The 21,465-nt window shown below is 39.7% G+C and overlaps 1 long non-coding RNA gene across 1 annotated transcript; it reads right to left on the bottom strand.

Annotated features, from left to right (window-relative positions):
- Positions 1-3,363: 3,363 nt before the first annotated feature.
- LOC119115266 lies at positions 3,364-5,336 on the bottom strand. Its single transcript, XR_005096117.1, has 3 exons — positions 5,246-5,336; positions 4,696-4,775; positions 3,364-3,929 (listed from the first exon to the last, which is right to left on the bottom strand). It is a non-coding gene; the product is annotated as an uncharacterized LOC119115266 (long non-coding RNA).
- Positions 5,337-21,465: the final 16,129 nt, after the last annotated feature.

Genomic DNA, 21,465 nt, shown 5'->3' with positions numbered 1-21,465 from the left:
TTGCACATCTTAATTTGTCAACACCGCTCTGATGGACAGGAGGGAGGGAATTGATTTTATACAAACATGATGATTTCAAAATAATTGGAACAATGAATATATCTAATTGATGGCATTATTAGTTAGATTTAAAAAAATAGAATTAATTTAAGGCGACAGTCTTGTTTAGATAATGCTATGTTTATATGTACGTTGCCCCAAAGTCCTTCTTCTGTCCTTTGCCAATAAAAGTTAAGAACATAAGAACAAAACAGTCGCAACTTTACAGGCTTCTTCTCACAGAAACCGATCTCAAAACTTCTCACTATCAGATTTAGCACCGGTATCTCGCTCTAGTAGCGTTGACTAAGGTGATGTCGAATTAATTTGAGCAGTAGCATCATGACACTCATTAAAATGCTCCGATACTACACACCAATACCACCAGTCTGTCTTATGCCCATACTGTAAATACTTCATCTCTTGTGCTGTGTACTCTTTTTAAGTTGTGCCCTCTAGTGTTTACACAAAGACACCACATAACTGAAATGCCTTTTAGAGGGTACATCTGTGTCCTTAAGAAGCAGTATGGATGAAGAAATAAGAAATTGATGAACATAACATTTTTAGTATCACTCCCTTAAGGAGATAAAAAAAACACAATGGTCACTTGAAGAACCAAAACAATCTCACCGGAACTGCATTTTGTAATTAATAAAATATTTTCTAAGTAGCAGGCATGACGGGCGACATGCTGTGCTGTGAACAATGAATTGTTGCTGCCCTCTGCTGTGCAGAATTCAGAAATCAAGAACAACATTTCAAAACAAACAAAAACATGATTGTTTTTGACACAATTATTTTAGGACATGCTCCTTAATCTCGTTTAATTTTTTCTTACAATTCCTAAAATTTAAAAGTGCCTTCGGGTTCATGTCACTGCTGCGGCTGTGTGTGCAAACTCCACAACCCATTTGAACAGCAGTCTCTGTGCCATGGCACACTTTCAAAGGTCTCTCTCTGTTGCACGCACACACCTATTTATGCTCATTGTCCAGAAGATGGTCACAAAAGTTCTAAAAGACTGTCTTGGACCCATTACAGTCAACTAAAAGTTCCATAATTGTGTATTGAGAGTTTTGTCGTGCGTGTGTATACACGCCTGTGTATTTGTCTGCCATGTGTCCAGACAGGAAGTGGTGGAAACTGGTTTGAGGTTAGTGGCAGGAAAGAATAGTAACTACTGCGACTGCTGTGACGATGGCCGCTCCGTCGGGTCTTTGGGTTTGCGATACCCGTGGCCACAAATTGCCATCAGTTCTTAACCGTACCTGCTCGAAGAAGGTTTACACCTAATATCGACACATCACACCAACTTTTCCTTTTGTCCCTCAGAGATACACTTAAATATAAACCGCTTTCTTTCTTTCTGCTGCTCCACCCTTCTCTTTAAACATTAAATGCTGCACAACAGTTTGACCACAGGAACTAAAAGGCCGTGTTTCTGCGCTGTTTACTGGCCTGTGGGACACCACATCCCTCTTATTCACATCTGGGCTTTCAACCATTTCCAAAGCGAAAGGGGCAGTGATGTCGCCACAAAGAGGAAATTCATCATTACAGTTCCCTTGATTCAGATTTGTCTGAAGCGCTTTTTCATGATATTACATATCTGGTGTTGCCAATGTGCTTATTGCATGGGTGTGACGTGTTTAGGTTAACATACAATAGAAAAGACTTTAGGTCAAATAGTATGTGGGTCTACCGCAAAGGACAAACATGAAAATGATTGTCGATACTCATTAATATGCTCAATGTCTCATTAATTATTCAGTATCAATATATAACTGAATACGGGATTTGAGAATTTATTTTTATTTAAAAAAATGCAGTAAACCAGTAGACCTAAATAAATAAATAAATAAATAAATAAACATAAATACGATACGATACAATACGATACGATACGATACGATACGATACAATACAATACAATACAATACAATAATAAATAATCACTCCAGACTGCATCACTAGATGGGAGGATCATAAACCTCCTTAAATCTAAAAAAACTCTTTTACAATGTATACATCTGACCTAACCATGTTCTGCCATTTAAAAACATTCCTTATACTGCCACCCATTGGTCAGCTGTTGTAAGGGCAAAAAGCAAGGTTTCAGAACCATCATGGTTGAGCACTGAACTGTACGTAGATAGACCGACCATATTGGATGTGTCAAAGTGTTGCTTGGATACTGAGCATGTTAAAGATTGCCCACTGTTATAGGCAGAATAAGTATTTATTACTGTTTCTTTTTTTTTTTCATCAATAGTAAGCATGCTAGATACATAGGTATGAAATATTTAGAGTTTTTGATGCATGCATCTTTAATCAATTAAATACTCCAACTGTCCATGGATGTGGAAGTCAGTGTTTACATTCTTTTTTGCCTTTTTAAAGATGCCCTGAAACTGACTGCAGATAACCAACTGAGGTTGTACCCCGTCTCTGGCAAAGTCAGCAGACATAAGCTACAGCTCACCCTTGACCCTGTGCAGGATGAATTGTAGGAGATGGATGGATTTTTTTATTTTTGCGACATGACCAGATGAATCCAGAAGAGGGCAGACGAGCTGCGCAAGAAAAAGCAATATTGCATCCACTTTGATCCCTGCCTAAGCAAAAAATATGTGGGGGTTCCTTTTCATATGATGTGAGGAAACTCATCGAGTCCTGCAAGCAATACGAGCTGATCTTACCCAGCAATTTTTATCCGGACACAGCCGCGGAGAAAACAATAAATTTGTCATGTTTTTGCATTGTCCTTCATTAAAGTAATGGGTTTGTTAAAGCAAATCACATTTAACTGAGTTGTTGCTCTCATGGCGGGAGAGAACAAATTGAAAAAGTTGAATTGGAGAAGAGACTCTAATTTATCGGTACCATGAAAGCAGGCCCAGACGGCTTCAACGCTTTCTGCTGTCTGGATTTATGATTGGTATGGTAACAGTCAATAGGTGAGGGTATTTCTCAAACCAACAAAATATGGTGGAGAATTCAATCAAATTTCCCTCTCAATATGCTGCCCTCCAAGCCGACAGTTTTATGACCTAGTTCACACTAAAAGTCCATAGAAGCAAGTCTATGAGGAGGTGGGCATGAGGCCAACAGGCATTAGTGTTGAAGTCTGAATCCACACTCCTTTTATATGATATGATTTACAAAGGGGGCTCGTGAATGTTATTTTCTATTTGGTCCATAAGGATGATTTCACTGAGGCATTATATCATAACATGCACACAACGTTTTATTCGACTAATAGGATTATTCATTTTAGTTAATAAATGTAGAATCACAGACATGAACAAAAAACATAATTTGTAGCGCACACATTTTTATTAATAATGTATCATCAAGGACACTTTGAGTATAATTGAGATAATGATTTGAGCCATTAACTATTTGACCTCACGTGACCTTTGGGCAATGTCTTTATTGCGTTCACCACACTTGCCTCTATTCTAATGCATTCACAATCATTAATTTTCTCAATTCTTGTTGATCGATCTCTTGGGGTAAAATGGAGGAAATTAATAAGTAGCCCCGCATCGGCGCCAAAAGTTGCAGATGGCCACCCCAGCCCTGCCCAACATTGGAGGACATATTTTCACCAAAATGAACAGCTTTAAATAAATGCATCAAAAGGAATGTTCACTCTTAAAAAACACAGCAAAAAAAGGGAGAAAGAAAAAAAGTCCCTCACATTGAGATGTACTTGAGCTGAGCCTGCTCACAATGGCCTCCCCCGCTGCTTCTCTCCCCCTTTTTCTCTTGATGTTGCCCTGTCTCTCTCACACACATAGTAGCTCCACTGTGCAGCTTTGCATCGAATCCCTTTTGTATTCACTGCAGAGGCTCCGGGTGAGGGCCTTCCTTTGGCTCAGGAACTAAACAGAGAAGATGGTGTTATCTGAACGCTGCCAGGAGCTTGTCAGCTTGTATTGGGCCGGGCTGACCGAGTGGCCGGTTAGCGGATGCTCATTGGTGCCAGGCTCCCAGCACCTCTCCTCTGCGGGCATCTGTTATGTGCGCAATGGCTGTGTAGTTTGTCTGTGGCCGCATCTTAATCCTCTCCATCTCTTCAGCTGCAGCCGTGCAAAAAGCAGCAGCTCAGCTTGCTTTGCTTGTATTAATTGCCCTTTCCTGGCATGCTGCTTGCTTCTGATTACAATCATTAATTTCAATTCCCCGGGACACCTCCATAACTGGAGCTGCTTTTAGACGCACACACACACGCGCACACACACATATATATATATATATATATAGCCATAATTGCATATTAAGACTCTCAAGTATTTATAGCATTCAGACTTTCTTTCACTCAGCATGCTTACACGCATTATGATTCCAAATAAGTGGGGTGACAGCATATTAGGCCACTTTGGTAATCTTAAATATTTTCATGGTGATTTAGATTTTCAAATAACTGCAGAAGTAGATTCATGCAAAACACAAAATTATGTAACCCAGAATCCACATGCTATTTCCTATACCAGTCAGGCAAATTAAATCCTGGTTACGCTAAGTTACAAGACAATCCGAGTTTTAACCCCAAAATAAAATAAAAAAATGTGAGTCAGCAAAGTCATCAAGCACATAGAGGACATATGCTTATTGTAATTACTTTCATGTTGACAGTTGCCCGCATACCAACACAGCATTTGGCCATTTGTAGGTCATCATCAGCTGCTAGGTGTGTTTCTCCTTTCCGCCTTGGCTGGTCTTTTCCCCTGAAGACAGAGGACAGCAGAGATTGCTGTTAGGACACCCCAGCAGGGGCGCCACATCTGGTTAGAGCCCAACATCTGGATAGGCAGGGTGGCCTCGTAATTGTAGCGACTTTGTTTGAAATTGCCGGGGAAAGTCAGTGTCAAAGTGTATTATTAGCCCTGACACAATACATTTTTAAGATCATTTGCAAACAATTTCCTAATATACTAATTAGTAGCAGATAAACTTCAGCAACTCTGGCCAAAGTTGTTTTGACTCAGCATCATCACAACTCCACGTCGTGCATTAATTCAGGCGATCTAAATTCGGATTACAATGTCTGACACTCAAACGACATTCCACATATGGTGAGGCTTGCTGCAGATGTCCTTGCACAAAATGACCGTCCATCGTCTAATTATCACCCATACTCTATCATTAGCTTTTAGTTGAAGGATCCTACTTCTCTCCAACAACCTCATCCACTCACCGTCTAAGCCTTCCAAGAGAGCTCTAAAATCCTCCCGTAATCACAGTCTGTGTGGCCTCTTACCTTCTGTCACCCCAATACCCCCAGAGTGTTGATTTTGCTGTGGAGGGGAAGGTTTCTGGATCGGCTCATAAGACAGCTGTACCTTAAAAGGCCTCACGGGGGCATCAACCTGAGGGTCACACACTTTGGTCGCTCATTTGTAGGCCAGGCACAAATAAAAACCCCTGAAGCTTGACAACTTCCTTGCTGAACCCATGTAACCCAATTAGTAGCAGGCCCCTGTTGGAGAAAATGAAAACATTCCGGAGTTATAGTCCCAAGATGCCTGTATTCGTTTATTAAATCCATTTATTGTTTCACTCCTTGCTCAGGTTTTCTAGGAGTTAATTTAATGGGTCAACGCAAAGTGTCTTGACAACTGAAGCCAGGAGGTTGCAAACATATTCCCAGCTCTGCTATCCCTAAACCAGACATGAAGGCACACATGATTATATTAATCTGCTGCTATCCTTTTTTTTTTGAAGGACGCCCACTTAATGAGTGCTTTCCACAGCTCTGTGGGTGTTACATTTCTGCGTTAGCCCATAGGGAACAAAGATGCTGGTAAGGGTAGACAAAGACGAAAGGAAGAATGATCGCTCTGGAGGTCATATTGATTTATAAAGCATCCCGTGGATTGAGCCGTGGATGGTTAACCAGCCAACCGACTGTTCGTTCGAGGATACCAGACTTTCACCCTTCAGGCCTTGAAAACAGACAGCAGGTATAGCGGTGAAATCAATGACTGCCTCATAGAGGTCCTATCCAGTCATCTGTGGGCGTTCCCTCGACGCCTGTACTTGCACTCGCTGAAAACAAAACACGATTTGCTAACAAAGCAGCGGTTCAGGGGAGGGATGGTGAGGATTGTCTGCGCTAAAGCTCTTTTGTGCCATCATAAGTTCTGACAAAACAACAAATTCCAGCCGCTGTGACAAAAGGATGGATACATTTGCCAACGGAGACTTGGAGCCTTTCGGGTTTCCTCTCCCTTGTGGACTTCTGACAGAGCCAGATAGGCCTCCCGAATGGTGACATCCAAATGGCTTCATCCTGGAGACCTGCAGGCAAGCGTCACGTTGAGGCCCCTCCCCACCAAAAAGAAATCCGTGTTTTCTGGGTGTGTCCCTGTAGAGACTGTCAATATGTCATCATCATTGTTGACAGCAACGCCTGCAGATGGGTCAGCAAAATGGTTTTCATTGTCGTGTTATATCAAACTGCATCGTCAGTGCAATGTGCGATATTATTTTCTGTTTTCAAACAATGCACCTCTCATAACTGGAGTGACACTGAGCTGTATTTGTGACACCAAATGTCACTGGATGAGTGAGGTAGAATGATTAATCCACTTTACGAACATAATTCTAACCAATTTACAAAACGATCCTTGTAATATTGTTTTAATAGAATAAAATACAAATAATAACAACACAAAAGAACAAATGAATATTAAATATAACAAGGAAATTCTAATGAGAATTGATTTAATGCTCAAAAGCTGAAAACGTTTAACACAACTCTTGCTGCTGCATGTAAAATCCAAAGGGGCATTTGAAGCTTACAATAACTGTTTTTATTCCTGCTATAAAGAAAGCCATAAAACAATATTTACTCTTTTCCAGCAGAACCCGCACTGTAAAGTAAGGCACATTGCCAAATACATGAAAAACCACAGCAATAACAGGGTCATCTTATAAAACCAGAGTCACACCCAGTGGAACGTCTCTGGACTTTATATGATTAGCCATCAGATGAAAATCGCTTTAACTGTTTAATAAACGACGTGGCGGAACTAGCAGGAGAAAAAAGGGACAACGAAATTACAGGAAATTGCGACTGTTGCATTTCAAAGGGGGAAACAAAACACGTCCCCATATGTCGTCTTGACCTGTCTCAAGTGTGAAAAAAAGCAGGATTAGCATGTGATTTCAAACTTTGAAGGTATTTTGTTTATTTTACACGTTCCATATTCACTTTGGGGTCCATGTTGGAGAGCAATATTATGGATTAATGCTCTTGTCAGCTTTAACACTCACAATTATTTACTGTATTTGTACTGAGTCCATTGTGGATAAGGAGACGAAAGAGGAAATGACAGTCCGTGCGAGTGGCTGGTATTTTGACCATGGAATGTTTTTCATAGCTGACTTGACTCACCAGACTCACCAACAGCTTCATACTCCAGGCTGTTAGGATCCTGAACTCTCTCCCCCCTTCTGCGTAGCGTCCTGTACCTTTGCGCTATATTCTGACTGTCTGCTGTATGCACACTTGCTTCATTTTTGCTCCTCTTATCTATTGTTATTTGTTTATTTATTATTTATTCATCACTCTTATTTATTCATTGTTTGTGCCTTCTTGTTTTTATTTTTTGTGTTGTTTACTTGTATGTATATTGTGTACGATGTCTTGTCACCGTGGGATAGTGGGAACGTAATTTCGATTTCTTTGTGTCTTGAAGAAATTGACAATAAAGCAGACTTTGACTTTGACTTTGGTCACCTTCATTTTCTCCTCCGGCATTACTTCACACAGCTCAAGGTGTTTGGATAGCTCCATTTCTCGAGCTCGAACCCACCCAAGATTTTTGAAACGACATCCATCCGTCACACTTTGTTTCAACAAGGGATTGGGTTAACTTCATGTTGTCATTTTCTGTAATTGATGTAAAGGTTGGAAGCTTTTGGGGAAATATTTTGACTGGGGCACCTCCCAGTCAGGTATTTTAGGAGTTACCATATTGTCCATATTATATGATATATTATATATTGTTACCATATTTTATAATACACCTGCTGTTTAGCCAAATTAATGCCTTTCCATTTAACATGATGGGTAGAAATATTCTCTCTCTCTCTCTCTCTCTCTCTCTCTCTCTCTCTCTCTCTCTCTCTCTATATATATATATATATATATGATACTGAGTTTCACCCTTCTCTTTTACCCTTTTAAGCAAGTTTTTGTATTAGCATAGGCCCTTTTAAACCGATTTTCCCGTCATATAAATGTGTTGAAATACATGCTCTGCTGTCATCTTAAGGCCCTCCTACCTAAGCTATAGGAAGAATCTCAAGAAAAAAAAAAACACAAGAGGGGAGGTGTGATAATAGGCATTTAATAAAATGAGACACCCAGTTTGAAGCCTTGAATTAAATACAAGCTGACATGTGACAGAAGCATAATCAGCCCATTTCCCAGTAAAGGCCTCCTGCAGTATATGGAGCGTGTGGTGGATAAGCTGCACTGTACAAAAATGTTGAGCAGCCTATATATGCCAAGTAGCTTATATATCATGTTCTTTGTTTGGTTTTAATTTGGACTTTGATTTATTTTTCTCATCCCTTTTGTCTCTTTCAGTTCGGCCCCTTGTGTCTTCCAATCAGCTCCCTCAGCCACTTGTGTCTTGTCCAGGTTTTGCTCATTGTCTCATCACTTTGTTTGTATTTAGTTCCCTGCTTTCCTTTGGCTCATTGTTGTCATCTGTCCTTTGACATGTGCAGTTGATGGCGCACCTTGTCTGTTTATCAGAATCAGAATCAGCTTTATTGACCAAGTTTGTGCATGCCAAACAGGGAATTTGACCCCGGATGATCTCAGCCTCTGTACAACATTTAAGTGACTGACAACATTCAGGTAACTAACAACATTTAAGTGTCATGAGAAGTATGTTATTGCACAGTGATGTCTCTGAGTTTCTGTTGATTTTGATACTTTGTTTTCACATTGTTTTGGATTCCTTGATAATATCATTAACATTATTTGCAGCTATGCAAAATGCAGCGAATGATCCTAATTACACATCATTTTGGTAAAAAACAAAAAACATAAGCACATTATTTGTAAAGTTTGGTAGAAGCTTTAATAAAATGAGACTGACCATCTGTGCTTGATGCAAATTAAATAGCTAGGTTAAACCAACACATTTAAATAAATGTCCTCAGACACTGTCAGTTTAAATGCGAAAAAATGCCATACAAACAATTAACACAATACAATTTATAATTTAACATAGTAACTAAACTGTAATGTTGGAAACATTGTTAGAGCCAATGCTGTTATCCCCGTTCCCAAACATGAGTGAAAGATTAATTCCCAAGCTCCCTCCTTGCCACTTCCAATGGCAGTCCTCTCATAAATGCCACTGGGCATGCACTTAGTCCAGACACGCGACCACACACAGCGACATTAGTGGCCCCCAGCAGACACTGCCATCTGTGTGTGTATGTGTTAGCCCGAGTGTGTGCGCAGCTGAGTCGTATGCTAAGCTCCTTACACGAAAGGAAAAGGACAATTCATGTGGCACACATTGAAACTTTGTGGCAGAAAGAAAAAGGGGCGAGAGCCACTCCCCTCTCCACAGGCAGAAGGGATCTAACGCAGCCTGCCTACCACTTCAATTACAAGCCTAATGATAAGCTTTCAAGTGAAAATCAACATATCTTCCCACATAATCGCACTGTGCTCATTAGACCCAACTGAATTGCAAACATCTGCTTTGAAAAGAAAAACATTAGCATTAATTGTTAAATGACTGTAGTTCCTGTTTGATTAATATTAGCGGGTCTCTATCGGGTTAGCTGTCGATAATTAATGAAGCACATCAACATCTGGCGTATTCATCATTCAATCTGCTTCTTAGCGATTTAGTCTCTCACAAGTCATGTGACACGAATTCCCGGTTTTGGTAATAAATTGTAAAACGTCCCGCTCCTTCCTACGGATGGGACTAAAATGCCAGTGATCATGTGACCCAAATTTAAGTCAAAGGCCAACAAATCCATAATGCATGAATCCAGATCCAGCAGGAAAGGGGAACAAAGAAAGCAAGATATGGAGACATCAAAATACAAAAGTGAACAGCGCTGAGCATAATTTAGTATCAGAACCAAAAGTACTCCTGGTGCTGGACGCAAATAAAAGAAGATATTACGGAGAGCTTTTAATTTACAAGCACACGCGTGCTCTTTAAAAAGCGCTTGAGTTACAACGGCATATAAAAGTTATTTGAAAGCATCCTTCACCCTTGTAAATGCCTTACATTGCAGATTTAACTAATGTTTTGTTACAAGAATTTATGCTTTGTTGACACGAGCCGAGAGGCGTAACTGAAGTTGCAACGAACTACTTTCGCACTTTCATTAGAGGATTTTGCTTTTCTTGCTCACAGCAGTGAGATTTACTTGCACCGTATCAATCTGGGGTCATATAAGGAGCACTCGGGGATTATTTACAAGCTCCTGAGACGCAGTCATAGACGAGCTGACAGAAAAGCGCCACCCTAGGAACTGATGTAATGCTCCTCTATGATGGGAGCCTCAAAAAGCTTGGCTGTTAAAAACGCTTTAGAGGAGCAAAAGTGATGAGAGCAGCTTGACGTCGCTGATGTAAATCCCGCCTCTGTTTGCCGAGGTCTCTCGATCAAAGGGAGCAGACAAAAATGGAGGGTGACAGGCAAAGAAAGACATAAGCGGGAAGTTGCTATAGTCAACCGACGCTCTGATGTCTCTTCATCTTATTCTTCCATACAAAATATTTTTTTTGGAGTGCAAGATGGAATGCAAGTTTGAATGTACCGTAAAACTCCAGGTTTGGTTTCTGTGTTTGCATGGTTTTAAATTCTTCTCCCCTCCATTTAACACTGTTTAGCTAGGTTTAATATGAGCCGTGACATAGATTACAGCCACAGCCCTTCACATCTGGCTCCCAACCAACAGATCACGACAGCCAATTGACTCCATGTGATCTTTTTTTCTTCCTCCAGCTGAACTGTACAGATACGATCATTGCTCGGGTTCAAATGTGAGGGCTGGGAAATGGCAGCGCTCCACTGGAGTTGAATTGTGCCCCGGAGAGTAGGAAGTGTAGCTTTCCTATCAGATGGAGAGATCAGAGGAGACAGATAATTCAGTTATCACATCTGCCGTGATTAGAGCGACAGGACATTATTTGGCGATAAGGATTTGAAGGCTTCTTGGAAGCTCAGTTTATTATTGAGGGTTTTTTTTTTTGTGCTGTGTCATCTAAATTTTGAGGACATCACCTTGACATGTCACCTTTCATTCTCATTCCACTTTTTTGTTCAATGTGATTTGTCTATCTTCATCTTATTGATACAGGGATCGTTAATGTTATTGTATAAAGTATTTTTGCGGTATTATCTTATTTCATTGTATTTATTTGAGAAGCACAATAGACTGTCTAGCCTCATCTTGTTTTGATTTTGCTTTTTGTCCCTTTTAGTCGCATTGTGTCAATTTAGGAGTGATTGTAAGGCTTTTAGGAAATGGGACCCTGACAGATAGTTGTTGTGTTCTGGTTCTTCTTTTCTAAATGGTCATATTTCATCTCGTTTAGTAGTCCCCGCCTTTTGTTTTCTATGAAGTTTTAACAAAATCTCTCTTGACAGAAACTCTATAAAGTTTAAACACAATGTTGAATCGGAAAAATGTCACGATATGAAGATCGATCGTTTCGACATGTACATTTTAAAGACTAAAGATAAATAATGGTGATTTACCTTCTTGTCCATCAGCATCAAAGATAAAGTACACGTGAAGAATCCAGTTCATTTTGTTGACCCGCTTGGCACGCGCCCATTACACTGTCAGGATGACTTTGCCAGATCAGACAGACATAAATTACTGGTGAGAGCAGATGACAATGTATGAAGGGCTTTTTAAGAAACATATACTACAGCAATCTGTCAACTGCAAATATTAACGACCGGAAGTCTGAAACTATTGAAACCAATGGTGGTAAAGGTGTCGAGTATACACATAGGAAAAAACAAAGACACGAGACAGTGACCAAACATATGTTTTGGGCCTAAATAAACACTACAGATGGAGGTGTTTGGCACAGATGGTTTACTTACACTCCAGGTGCACGTTGACAGACAAACACAAGGTGTATGGACGCAACCGCCGCTTACGGGTGACATGGAGTGGAAGAGAAGCTTGTTTGTGTGCACGGATGATTAAATTGTGCAAACGGGTTTCTCGCAAATGAACAGATTTGTAAGGTTGTCTCCTATAACTAAACCAAGCCCGTCGATGGGCTCCAGGATTATTTTTCTGAATCGTGTAAAGCCACTGATAATATCATATTACAGGTTCAATTCACAAGATTTGGAGATGTTTGACCAGAGAACAATAGCATTCAAACTGATGTCACTCGATATACCTCCATGCCTTCATAAATGTACTAATTGAAGAGCGGGAAGTTCTCAGATGGCAGTTTGATTCTGATTTTAAAATCCAGGCTTGGTTCTATAATAAGCAGGAACTGTCCTGTCTGATTAGGCAGGCTCCACAGAGCCCTCAAAGGCCTCCACCCCCTCTTCCCCAACTTGCCAGACCCCCGCTGCCCCCATCATACTTATGCAGTGCGAAGGAGAAGAGGCTCCAAAGAATCCCCAGGCTCTATGTCCCAATCCTTCTGTCTGTATGGGGGCAGGAGAGGGGCTGCCCTATAGACTAAAGCCTTTAATTGCTGCAGTCTTCTTCTCTTATCCGCTTTCTCTCTTATAGTTTTGGTTGCTGATGGACCGGGCGTACCAAAGGAGAACACCGATATCATTCTTGTTGGATATTTTCCTGGATTATGTTTTTTTTTTGGATTACTTGTTAATATATCTTTTAGGTGATGACATAGTTGGAGTGTGCTACATGGTGAGTTTAGGTAGATTCACAATGGTGGTGATTTAGTCAAAGACACTGAGTCGGCAACATTTAGACAGTTAAATATGGCAGCCACTTCCTGTTTGTGCTCTTATCTGAAGATTATTCACACCATTTCCGGTGGTCCAAACAGAGTATTAATCAGTCTGGTCAACCGGGAAATGACCCAAAAGACCCACTTTGGGCCTGGTCTTGAGACAAGTCTCTTGATCAATCGTTCAGAAAATGGGCAGGGCTCTTTTCTATTTCATCAAAACTTTGCTCTATGGCACAAAGCAAAGCCTATAAATGCATGGTTGGATGACTTGTCAGGACTTGACTGGCAGAGCCCTGACCCTAACCCCAACAAGTCACTTGGAATGAACTCGAAGCAAAACTGTAAGATGCGCCATTTCGTCTAACATCAGTGACCTCTGACCTTAAGCATATACTTCTGGATGAACTGACTCAAATATTCTCACAGAACATTTTGTAAAAAGTTATCCCAGACCAGAGGAAGCTGTTATAGCAACAAAGTTTATCCTCAGTTGATTTGCAGTCTCTGCATAACTTGTGAAATACAAACTTGTACAAATATGTCTGGCAAATAACGACGGCAGACGGTGATGTCAGAATAAATAGAACAAAGCATATTTGTTGACAGATCCAAAATAAGGCCAACTTTAATGCAGTTCACAGCATCTCTGACTAAAGGAAGCAAGATTTATGAGGAAGGTTCGTTTTGCATTTTATGTATTTTTCGTCTCACAGAAAATTGACCCCGGACTCATTTCCTGTAAATAGGACAAGTCTCACATATGCTGTCTGCACATTTTGTCTGAGAGTGTCGGTTATGCAACCCCCCTTTTCCCTGCTAATTTCATCAAAGGTTTGGGATCGCTTCTAATTGGGCATCTCTATTTTTGGTCGTCCTCCAACCCTTGTTTTGCACCGCCTTTGACAAAAAACAGTGCAGCGAATTTTAAGCTGTGCGATAACAGAGCCATTCGCCACAGTACTGAGTTTGACCCTGCAACCGGCTTCCATGACGGATGTGGGATGATTCAAGCCCCGCAGCTTAGCACGCCCTACTCAGCACAACACAAATAAACCCCGCTCAATTTCGTTCTCATTTTCCCGTGTTTCCCGTCATTTTCTTCACCTCTCGCTTTCTGTCGGAGTCTGCGAAGCTCTAAAGATAGACCCACTCTGCATGCTGTGGTGCCATCTCCACCCACTGCTGCTTTAGAAATGGTGACTCACCTAAACAGATCAACCCAAGGAGACATGCATAGTGTATACATGCATCGGAATTTGTGCTGTAATATCATGAGCTTGGGAAAGTAAGTGGGTTAGCCATCATTCCATCAATGTGTGAATTATAAGCTTTTATTTTGAAGTTAGCCTTTGTGATGGCGACGTGCTTGCGGCTTCCTGTCTAAATAATAATAATAATAACAATAATAATAATAATTCATTTCATTTATAATCGCCTTATAAAACACTCAAGGACACTGTACAAAGATAATTAATAGAAAAAATAAGACGCATTAAAAGATCAGAGTGTAAACACAAAAGAGAACAAAATAAAACAAAACGAAAAAAGTGAAAAAAATACTCACCAAATAAACAGTCACTAATAGCTAGAGGCTAAGACTTTAGCACCAGGCTAAAATTAAAAGCTGCTGGTACGTCTTGCGCTGGGTTCCGGTTCACCGTTAACTCATTCAATACTAGCCATTTTCAGACCCTTTTTAAGTCTTGAAAAAATAATTACAAATATCTATTTATGAAGAAGTACCTGAGATTGAATGTGTGGATTCTAAAATGCCATTTAAATGTCTTTAAAGGGTAATGAGTCAATTAGTAAGATAGACAGTTAGTACGCTATTTATGTTTATGTATGTGTCATGGGAATGAGCTCTTCTTAAAATAAATGCACATTATCTGTGTTTTCCTCTGTTGTTCTCAGCAAAGAAATGCACAGACTATACAGGGTGATGTAAACTCAGAGTGATGTGCAGAAGAACGCAATGAGAGCAGGAAGAAAAGCTTTGCCTGCCAATTAGAAACAATCAGGCTGATACATATGGCGTGTTGTGTATCCGCGCCGCGAGCTCCAGGCGGGCAGAGTTAGCAGTTTTTCAGCACCGCGCTTTGAGTCTCGCCTTCACTTCTCTGCATTATTAAATAATGCCTGAATAATTTACCACCTTTCATACAGCAAACAAATATTTTGCAACTTGCACCTGTAAAAGTGTCGTTATTCTATATTTACTCCGAATTCAAACTTTAATATGTCTTGTTGGAATCGAGTCATGTGCTGAACCAACCACACCCTTTTTAGACACACACTATCATCACATTGACTCAGTATGTTGCTTAAATCTGGAGTTACATCACAGAGCATGTCACTGTTTTTCAACACCAGCCTGCGGCCTGAAAACCAAAATCCTTTTACTCCTGTATTTTTTTTGGCTATTTAATTTCCTTCACAGATGAATAAAATATTCCCTGCATTTATCCATCAACCACTTTATGTGGAACATTTCACATTTGAAATTTGTATCCTGTATTTCATGTCTATTTCATTCACTTAAAAAGCTGTTAAATATTTCCCCTTTTATCTTTTTTGGGGGGAAAAAATATTTGTATTTTTTTTTCCTGCCTGCTATCTCCTGCGAGATGTTACGCTGTTACCATTCAAATTATCCGTTATATTGTTCATAGTGCTGACAGGCGACAACTAAGTCCCAGCGATGACGTTGCACGGACCAGAGCGTGCACTGACTTATTAGTCCTGCTTTGGTGCACATTTTAAAGAGGACTCCAGGAAGTTTTGGGAATGCGCATGCTCACTGCGTGCACACCATCACGCACACACTCATAAGCAACACATCACTGTTGAGTGCCTAAAAGGGAAGGAGCTGTATCATTTGCTAGTCTGACAGAACTTTGTGTGAATGTGTGGAGTAACTTTTGAATTTCTTTTTTTACACTAGTTACGAAACTAGGAAAAAACATACAAACTTCAGCAAATCAGAGCAAAAATCTATCATGCACAAACAAAACACATTTTCTCAAAATAAGTACAAATTACATTATTCAAAATGTGTATTTTATCATGAGATCAAACTGTTAAAAGTTACACTTTGTTTTTTATGTTATCAAATAAAATATACTATTTATTATAAGATCATCTTGGCACTATTGTTAGAAATACAAAACTCAAAATATTTTTTTCAATGATTCCAAACTTCTAAATAAATACAATATATATTTTATATAACCGTTTTACAATTGACTGAAAATGATCCAAACAACAGCAAAATTAATGTTGTAAAAAATTAAGTCTATACAAAGCATAAATCATATTTCAGATAGTCTATGTGGCTGGCTATTTATTAATTTTAACCTCCCATGCAAAATCATGGCAAAATAATATATAATATAAATATAAATGTAATTTTAAACACAACACTATATTTCTACAATAGAATTAATTCAAATAAATAATAATTGTGCTTTACACAACATGACACGGCACATTTAAGAAGTACAGCATTCCCTCAATTTGGTTGGCCAATGTGTATGGACACTCAAAAGGCCTAATGCCATTTTTATGTTCCAACATCACTTTACATGATCCTTGATCAAAAAAAGCTGCTGCCTCATTATTTAGCAAAAGCAAAGCAACTCCAGCAAGCGGCTCTTCTCGTGCGATAAAGTTTGCTGCCTCATGTGTGGGATCTCTCCTTTTTCAAGCAGACTTTTTTGGTCCATAATTTATACATTTACCTTACTTGCTTCTGCGTGCGTTGGCCTCCTGCATTTTTAAAGGCCGGGTATTGAGGGATTTTCTGTCATGCTCTCTTGCTTTGTTCTGATCACGCAAGCTGCTGCCATCCCACAAATGGGAACAAACATAGAGGCCTTTAACTCCCGCCACCTACATCACAGCAACCTACACATGCAGATATCGTTGGCACGTGTCACAAGAACACAAACACACGCTAAACGGAAGAGACGAAGTCTTTCAGCAAGGAGCGAGACTACGGTTGCGTGTGTATCTGACGCATCAGGCGCCCAAAATGGTGCCTGCTGTTCGCGTGGGTCTCGGCGAGTGAGGAGGCTGCAGTTGCGTGAGTGTTTTCACACAAACACTCCCAAAATTGAGTAGCTCTCGTGTGTGTGTATCAGCAAGTGAAGGAATATCGAGTCTTTCTCACACGCCCATGCATGCGGAAGGAGTCGACTTTGTTTGCTCCCCGTGGAGGACACATGGCAGGCAAAAATAGACAACCAGGTAAACATTAAGGTTAAAAAATAATTGGAGATAATTCCTAGACAAAGTTTGAAATAACTTCTTGTTTATTCTCATCTTTACTTATTTAGTTCATAGTTCAAATATTTTAAAATGTTGGTTTTGGCAAGCTAAGATGCTTTGAGAAGACTCCCACAGTGAAAATTTCTATTGATTTCACAGCAAACACAAGAAACCAATCATTTTACACTCAAACAGTAATTATGTCGGTCTCTTATGCATGAGAAAAACAATTTTAAAGACCCCAAAATATGATCACATCCACTCACATAATGTAAAGCAGATTTTGAATTCACTCTTCTAATTTTTGTCAGAAGTTGCTTTTGCTGTTTTTGTAAGTCAAGTCAATTCAATACTGTAAAATAACTAATTAAATAACCAAAATAACCCCAAAAATAACTAAATAAATAATCCCAAATCCTCAAAACACCTGTAATAGCTTGTAAATGATGTAAATGAAAAATTGTAGGTTGGAGTAAGCCATTTGGAGAAAATTACAGCTGAATAGACGTCTGAATAATAACATGTCAAGATATGAAAATGAATACCTTAAATTGACAAATAAAAAAACTCACATCATGACAAATACACTTTAGTTATGTTATTTAGCTATGTGAAGGGATTAAAATACCAGAAATACCTCGATACATTTCACTTCTACATTATTGCAAACGATGACTGCAAGACGGTGAATTTATTTACCTGAACACCTCAATAAAAATCAACATTATAATTTTTTTAAAAAAAAAATTTAAAAATACCAGCTAATCTTTTTTTTATATTGTGCAGGTGTATTCAATGGTGTGGCCAGTGAGTGTGACTGTGAAATATAATTTTCTCTGAACATAAACACAGATGATCTGTTCTTACTCTCTGTAAACAGTCTCGGATGGACACAGAGCCCCCCCCCCATCCATCCCTGGCTCTGTCTCTCTTCCTCCTCCCTGCGCTGTCATCTAGATTCCCTCCCTAACATGTAAATTTAGGTCAGGCCACAGTCTTCTCTCCAGGCTTCGCAGGAAAATGTGGAAATGGATCGCTTCACACTAGTTAATCTTATTGGGAGGGATGGAGAGAAATGTGAAAATAACAAGGACTCGTGAATGAGAGAATCAAGTAAAAAAGTTTAAAAGGAAAAAAAAGAGCATGATGGGTAATGGAGTGAAATACTTGGTACGTATGGTGTAGAAGGAGGACGGGCAGAGAAAGAGAACCTGAGAGGAATAAGAACAAGGAGAAGAAGACCAAATGAAAGAAGTTTAGGAGACAACAAAAGAGAAGAAAGAAGTATGCCATCCACGTCTCATCACAACTCTCTGCCAGCGTCACAGCTCCCAATGCTGGCAGCCGAACAGACAGGCCATATGGCTTCATTATGACAAACACACCAACACCAAAGACATGCGCACACACTTGTGTGGAAAAACTCAAGTGATGAACATGCATGTGCATTCCCATGTTAGCAATTCAAAGTCAGGTGCAAAGAAGAAAGGATGAATGATGAATGGAACAAAAGGGATGAGGAAAAGGATGCATGTATAGTCAGGGCAATGGAGGAACAAATCACACGGCACATATAGTAGTCAAACAAACAGCCAGTCACATCTAAGGGATAGGGGTTGTCAAAGTCTTCACTGAGCTGTGCGTGTTTTTGGAATATGAAAGGAAAATCCAACAAAGAACTGTGAGCCAGATGTTCCAATTGTGTTGATATGAATCTAAAGTTCCGCAGTTTAGCATTTTTGTTATTGACTTTTCTGGATGAATGATTTTATAATTCGGGGTTACAGCGCCACCTGTTGTTTTGGAATGCAAGTTGATGGATACATTCCATTGGTATATATACGTATAGATGTGAATACATCTATACGTACATATATATATGAATACATATATACTTATACATACCTGTATTTTACTAAACCTATATTTTGTACTTGTACCTTGAAGCTCACGGGCTTGACACACATGACAGTCATTTGGGTCATTGTCCACATGATGGATGAGTGTAGTCAAGGAGGCAGAGTGCAATGCTCAGGGGCCTTCTTTGGGGCTCCTGGGAATACGTACAGTATCTTCCAAGTGCAGACTGTCTGTTAAGCAACCTGCAAGAACATGTGTAGTGAGCCTACGATGCATGAACGTAGGCATTCCGAAGTATCGCCATGCTGCCGACTCAGTTACAGACGTCAGTGCATGACTATGACAGTATGAAATGAAATAGAGAGGCAAAAGAAATTTGCACATAATGTGCAATTATAAATCTTTGATAGGTACAACATTGTTTGGTCCCATTGACTATTATCTAATTGTCGCGGCAGTTTTTTTTTAGTCGTACAAGAATCTATAGATTTCATAGAGCCCACCAGGCTGCAAGCAGACATTTCTATTCGATGATGTGGTAGGTGTGGATTTTCCTATGGGCTCCCATTACAGTACACACAGCTTTATTAAATTAAACTATGCATGTAATCCAGCACAGTCGGCGACTCCTCTTCGTTTCAGACCACTTTGTTATTCGTTTGGATTTAATGGCGAACAAGTCATGTGTTGTTGTAATATAGTCCGTGAGGTGAAAACATACACTTGATGAGATGATTACAATATGTTCCGTCACATTTCTTTTTTTAATTACTGCACGTTTGCATACGTACAGTCCTCTTTAAAAGAATGTTTGAACATGTTTCAGTTTGACCAGAAGACAAACTGTTTCTGTGGATTTGTGAGCTCTTCTTGCTTCTACCATCTTGCTATTTATCAATGATGACGAACAAGATGTTTCCAGAAGAAACCATATCAACCTAAGTCAGCCAGTATGTTCTCAAACCTTTAGTCTTCCCCGCATTTTGGTAAAGGTTACTCTTCGTTTCATCCGACCATTAAACTTTCTTATAATTTCTTATTAGTATGATTCAGAACTTTTGGTGTAGCCTCTCTGCTTTTGTTCACAAAGACTTCTTCGTCCTGTAGAGGTTAGTGATGTCACTTGATGTCAGCTACTGCACTTTTCCTTCATCTGCCCATTCCACATCTGTCATTTAGCATAGTGGTGGTTTCTTTCTTCTTCAGGAAAAGAACGGTTTTATTCTTTTTGGTCAATGTTTGTGTGCTGATTGATCTTCTCTTGTCATCAGAATTCTTGGTTTTCCCAAACATACAAACTCATAGACTGTTCATACCTTTGCTCTATATGTTGGGTGAAAAGGGAAAGCCGACATTTTAAACTGGGTGTATATTTCTGTTTTAATTATAAGACACAAAACACATCATCATCATGTCAGTCATACGGAATACATTTTAATGTTGGAATAAAAGCCAGAGAAAATGGAAAACTCAAGCATTGTTATTTATTTGGTGCGTAATAAATAAACAAATATTTTTTAACTTTTAAATTACTTCTGCTTTATGAAGCGCTATAAGCAAAGTCAGTTTTAAGAAATGTGTTTATGATGGCAAAGCACACTATTGAGTAGGATCTATTTTTTCCCCGCATTCCTAGATCGTCACAGAAGGGCTATAAAATTAGATTGTGATTAGAATTGTTTGAACAGCCAAAATGGTGCAAACTGAACATCTTGTTTAATTGCTCATTGTGTGGACATTGTGAATGCTTTAGTACCCCCTGCTTCTATTGTCCAAGTTAATTCATCTGGGCCAAGTTAGAGGAACACATGAATGGAAGCTGATAAAGAGAACGGAGCCCCGTGGTCTCAATCAACACCAGCCCACTGCTCTCATGGATCCGGGCTGGAAGGGGGGGGGGTGCGTTCTCTGTTGCCAGGATACTGGCCGGATCCAGTTTTGAAGTCCCGCTGTTTTATTGGACAACACGCTTGACACTGGGTTGACCCCGAATTGGCCCTTGACCCGAATAGTCACACTGAATCAGTCCAGCCATGCAGATTCTAACTGAGGGGAAGCCTGGTGCTGCTTACCTGCTGGTCCAGACGCTGGGCACCATGCAGACCCGTGGATCAATATCATACAAAGTGACATCTGCAACCATTTTAAATCACATTTTGTATAATTATTCTTTGATATGTTGTCATCAACATGACACGTGGCATTTCAAAAATGTGTTTTAAGTGACTTCCACTCTGGGGATATTAATTAAGCGACTCAGATCTAAGCCGTTCTAACATTAGTACTTTGCTTATTTGAATTTATTTTTTAAGGTACCAGTACTTAAATTC

The sequence above is a fragment of the Syngnathus acus genome, chromosome 21, assembly GCF_901709675.1.
Source record: "Syngnathus acus chromosome 21, fSynAcu1.2, whole genome shotgun sequence".
Taxonomy (NCBI): Eukaryota; Metazoa; Chordata; class Actinopteri; order Syngnathiformes; family Syngnathidae; genus Syngnathus; species Syngnathus acus.
This window is presented reverse-complemented; position numbering and strand designations above follow the sequence as displayed.